A 5,710-nucleotide genomic window follows, 5' to 3' on the forward strand; every position below is an offset into this window, starting at 1 on the left:
TAGCGTCGTTACACCATTCGGTAGCAGAAGTAATTGGGAGAAATACAAGTTCAAGTGCCCTGTCAAAGGCTCCATCCTGTAGAAGTGGAACAAAGAATGTGAGCAGGGCTTTCAAACCTTAACTTGAACGATTAGTCAGTACCCCAGTCTTTGGCTATGCTGAATTTGCAAAACCCTTTGCTCTAGAAATTGTAGTAAGTCACTTGGGACTTGGTGCAGTATTGTCACAGGATCAAGAAGGCTGACAAAGACGTATTGCTTTTGTCAACCGTGGCCTTAAATGCTCTGAGCGAAATATGTCTAACTATAGCTCAAGGAAATTGGAGCTGTTGGCCCTGAAATGGGCAGTGACGGAGAAGTTCAGGGAGTACTTGCTGGGGAATAAGTTCACTGTCTTTACTGATAATAATCCTTTGAGGTATTTGAAAACAGACAAACTTGGGGCTGCGGAACAGTGCAGGGTTTCAGAGCTGGCTGCATTTGAATTTGAGATCAAATATCATCCAGGCAATGCAAACAGGAATGCAGATGCATTGTCCCGGAAGAGCACACATGAGTCCATCTCTTCAGTGATCCCTGGCATCATAGTACCCAGTATGATGCAGGAACCAAAACAGAGGTCACAGATTTCACCTCAGGAACTTCTCATTGCTCTAGCAATTCAGGCTTTTCGAATGCAGGAAAAAGCTGACCTACAAGCACTGTAGGAAGCAGATCAGGTGATTGGAACTAATGTTCTTGTGGGTGGCTGTGGCCTGCAGTCCCATGTCGAATAGTCCTTGGGCAAGACACTGAACCCAGAGTTGCCCCGATGCTGCACCATCGGTGTGTAAATGTGTGTGAGAGCTCATCTTAGAAGGTGGCATCTTGTACAGCAGCCTCGACCACAGTGTATGAATGCATGTGAATGGCTCCTGTACTATGTAAAAAGCACTTTGAGTAGTTGTTGGTAGAAAAGCACCCATCAAAACAAGAACCAATTAAAGGACCACAATGTGTCTGCAAACTGGTCCAACAATGGGACAGGGTTTGTCTGAGAGATGGGGTTTTGTATCGCCTTATCAGACTACCAAACACAGTGGAACAAGTCTTTCAACTCCTTCTCCCTGAATGTCTTAAGGGTGAGGTGCTTTCGGCCCAACATGTGACAATTGTATTGAGAAATACTGCCAAAATTGTAATCGCTGCCAATCAGCTTCAAGTCAGAACATTCCCTGGTTAAATCATGCCGTCCCAACCACTAGAAATTTTGGCCATTGATTTCACTGTTCAAGAGAAAGCTGGGGATGGCCGAGAGAATGTCCTTGTCATCACAGATGTTTTCTCTAAGTTTAACCAAGCATACCCAACTTTGGACCAGAAATTTTGAAGGGAAGCTATTATAACAGTTGAGTAAGATACACGGCATTGATAAGAGCCTTACTACACCATACCACCCTGAGGGCAATGGGCAGTGTAAGAGATTCAATCGCACCTTGCATGACCTGCTCTGTAGCCTCACACCTGAAAGAAAAAGTGACCGCAGTATCTGCAGTACCTCAAATTCTGTTTGCATACAGTACATTACAACAGAACATGCTTCCACCAGCTATTGCCCATATGAGCTAATGTTTGGACAAAAAGCTAAGCTGCCTGATATTTTGCTGGGTGCTGCAGACAACAACTTGGCCCCAGGCACCACCCAGGACTGGGTAGTAGCATCAAAAAAGGCTGAAGACTGTGTTCAAACATACAACAAACAACTAAGACTGGCAGCTGAACATAGGAATAGGCAACTGATTCCAAATGCAACAGAGGTACTCGTACCAGGAACGCTTGTTTTAAGAAGGAACCATCCACTCAGACGCAACAAAATTCAGGATCACTGAGACCATACAATCTGAGGTTTTGCACTGTCTGGATGGCAAAGGAAGGGTGTACAAGATCCAACAAATATCAATACGACAGAGCTTAAAGATTTGCCTACTACTGCTGCTGTTGACATCCCTGACCCTCCATCTGAATCGTACAGTTTGCCCTAAGGAGAGGAAAATTATCTCTATCACTGAAGATGAAAGTGAAATGGGCAGTGTCGTAATGATTACAATCCAGCCCCCAGACTCTGGAAGCTCGGAATTGTCAGCCACTTCTCATTACTTGCTACTTGAAGATCCCCAAGTTACAATACAACCCAGGCCCCAGCGAGACAGCTAAGAAGATCCCTCGTATAAGGAGTCTTCCAGTAGCCCCGCTATTCTTGTGAGGAGTCCCCATGGAACAGCAGGCCGCCATAAAAACCCCTTTAATCTGCCACAGTCCGTCTACAGACCTGCTGAAAATGACAGAAGTGACGGTAACAGTCCCCAAGGCGTTAGTCAATCAGTGTATGTAGTGTTTAGACCATGGGTTTAAAATACAAAACAATTTTAGCTATTTCTTGTCACCTGGAGAGTGACTTTTAAAGTGGAGGGAAGATGTGATAGGGAGGGCGAGAGGAAGTCTAGCACTAGGACCCAGGCAAAGGAGCAGAGCCTATAAATAGGGGAGGGACGCTCACCTGGATCTTTCTTTCTGCAGTCAGACACACCTGAGAGAGCAGCTGAGGCTAGCCTTTGTTTGGTGCTTGATTGGGTAGGCTTTATTTTTTTTAAATAGGTTTCATTTTTTAAAAACATGTTTTAAAGTCCAATGTTAATGCATGTCTAAAACTTAAACCATGAATTGTGTTTTAACTCATTTTATTAAAGATAAGTTAAATAATTGTTAACCTTGTTAAACCTGTTATTAGAATCTTCTTGGTGGTGAGGGTGCAAAGCTTGGAGTGATTGTTTAAGCACATCAGCTAAAGCACAGGTAGGCTTAAGTTGGTTTTAAAACAAGAATTTCGTTTTTTAATATGAATTGAACATGAAGATTTGAAAATATAGATTCCAGTCACCTGCCTGTTTTCAATTGGGGGAGGGGAATGTGCTTCCAAGTCAAGCTAGGTTTGTTTGTCACACTAGTCATGTTTTGTGGCATGTGTCTTTTAAAGTTTTGATTCTGCATCCTGATGTGTGTTTTCTTTTGTTTTAAATAGATGTAATTAGGAGAGCCAACCATTGTTTTTCCAATTTATGTTAGATTTATTGTGCTCCCACTAGGTCACTGAATGAGCCATATCTTGGTTCTGGCTGTATTAAAGGGGGTAACTGAAGGGTAGAGTAACCGTTTTCCATTGATTTTTTTGTGTAAGTTTGGGGCAATTTAGTGTGCTGTGTGCAGTTAAATGTAGTGCTTAGTGAGATTAGATTTAATTTGGTTTGAGCATATGGTTTGTATTTTTTTTTTTTCCCATTGGTTTGGTTAAAATTTCTTCTGATACTCAACTCTACCAGTTTCTCTGGTAGACTATGCACTAGTTTGTGTAGTCTAGTCCTGAATTTTTTCTTTTTGTTTTGTTCTGATGTAATATAAATAAAACTTGGTATAGCAGCCTCTGCTTCCGGTTCATTCTGGCACTTGTGTACAAAATAGCTTAGAGTCTGATGAATAGAATTATCTGTTTAAAGCATTTGTGGGTGCCCAGGAAAGGACTCGTCAGGCGTTTTAGCTATTTCATTGGTTGTCTGAAAAGACTGTAGGAGCAGCCTGCAGAGGAGGTTGAGGCTCGTGACTTGGAGGCTGGCGTTCGAAATCCCCAGACTGACTGACCTACGAAAGCTGCGTAGGGAAGCAACACTGTGCTATGCTTCCCTCCCAGTAACCGTCAAATTGCTGCTGCACAAAGTCACTGAAGTCCCGACTGTTAAGTAACAACATTGTTAGACTGTGGACGTATACTGGGCAGCTCACAGGTGTGAGCGTGTGAACTTTCTCTTGTCTGGTTAAATTACTGGTTTTAATAAAGTGTATGTTTGGAGTTACACTCAAACACGATGGAAAAATCCTCATGTAACACATACTTAAACTTCAAAGCTCATTCTCAACCGTGGAAATAGCAGTGGAGAAACCAATCTCAAAACAAAAATCAGAATCTGAATTGACTTTGTCATAAGTACATGCAATAAAATAAAAGTGCTACTTCACGGTGCAAACAAAACACACACAAGGTCAATTTAGTAGCTGTTCTGGAGCTTTGTTGGCAGAAAGTTTTCCCCATAGACATTTGAGTGCACCAGAATAGATTTTCTCAACTCCCAATTATATTTGAGTTTACATGTGATTTATCTTCTAAAATGCAGATGAACCTACTGTGTATTATTCTAGAAAGTTAAAACATAATAATCTCCCACTAACTAGACATTGGGGTGAGACAGTTACGGTGTGGTGGACGCCAAGGATGTTCCTTTTTCAATTCGATTGGTCTGTCAGCAGGATTACGGAAAAACTACTGGCCTGATTTTCATGAAACTTGGTGGAAGGATGTAGAATGGGACAAAAAAGAAACCGTTAACTTTTGGAGCGGATGCGAATCACAAAATAATTTTCACTTTTGTGAAATTTGCAAGACAGGGTATGGCCTTGGCCGAGGTCTGCAATCTCTGAGTGCCTTTCTAGTTATGTGTTTTTATATTTTTACACCTTTTACCCTCTGTTGTAAATGCATAACATTTCTTGATAAACAACTGACCCCCCTCCTCTTTACAATAAAGTCCAACACGATTTCCCATTTCAGTTGACAGACAGTAGGCACAAAGTTTAAAATAAAGGTCTTAAAGGGAATAAAAGCTTTGCAGTGAATGGTGAGGGAATTGTTAAGGATAATACAAAGGAGTGGGATTTCTCGTGAATTTGTCTGCGAGGGATATCCCAGCCAAAGTTTTTCTATACATCAAAGGGCCACCCCAAATAAAAGCACACTTGTCAGGGGCGAACAAACTGCCTCCTTTGTGCCTTCTACCAGCCAAATTCAGGCACACAAAGCCCTTGGATGTACAACACTGCAAAGAAGACATACTATTCAGATGACATGCTTTGCTCTCTCTCTGGTGGTTTGGTGTGTGCCTTTGTCTGCCCTGACCAGGACAGATATATAATATCACCGGATCAAAATCCTTTCAGTCCCTTTTACTCCCTGTTAAAGACTCCCGTTACACTCCCTCCCCCCTACACTCCACTATTCTTTCTTTTCTTAAACAAAGTAAACTTGATGCAGTCAGATAACACTTGCAGCCCTCAGGCCTAATGCCCAAAAATGAGTCTCAGGTTCATTCAGGTTTTTTAAGCAAAGAGTCTTGGACAGACTGGGGTCGGACAGACTGGACACGTTTCACTGTTGCCTCAACACATCTTTGTCCGTTTTGGTTTAAACAATCTGTTGCCTCCATCTTTTTAATTCCTGTGAAATTGATTACTGTGAAAGTTTTTCCATGCCAAGAAAAAGAAAAAAAGTCATCTAACCGCCCACAACGCACTCTGACACGACTTACAATTACGCACACCTGAATCACGTATAACTCCATAAGTCCACCCAAGTACAAACTGAAACACTGAAACATCACAATGAGTGGGTGTTTTGTGGGAAATCTTATAAATATTAAAAGAAACTACTTAACTACTTTAATCAGGGCTGAATCTAACAGTTATTTCATTATTCATGAATTAGCTGACTTCTTATTTTTAATAGCTTGTGAAAAATATATTAAATATGAAACCAACTTCACAAAAATATTTTTCTGTCAATCAACTAATCAAGAGACTAATCTTTTCAGCTGTAATTATAATATTTTGACATACTATGCATTATTGC

The 5,710-nt window shown here is 41.3% G+C and overlaps 1 long non-coding RNA gene across 1 annotated transcript; it reads left to right on the plus strand.

Annotated features, from left to right (window-relative positions):
* Positions 1–2,472: 2,472 nt before the first annotated feature.
* On the plus strand, positions 2,473–2,972 carry LOC117951059. The gene is made up of 3 exons (XR_004658044.1): positions 2,473–2,610; positions 2,768–2,832; positions 2,907–2,972. It is a non-coding gene; the product is annotated as an uncharacterized LOC117951059 (long non-coding RNA).
* The last annotated feature ends 2,738 nt before the right edge of the window (positions 2,973–5,710 follow it).

This window comes from Etheostoma cragini, chromosome 1 (genome assembly GCF_013103735.1).
Source record: "Etheostoma cragini isolate CJK2018 chromosome 1, CSU_Ecrag_1.0, whole genome shotgun sequence".
Classification (NCBI taxonomy): domain Eukaryota; kingdom Metazoa; phylum Chordata; class Actinopteri; order Perciformes; family Percidae; genus Etheostoma; species Etheostoma cragini.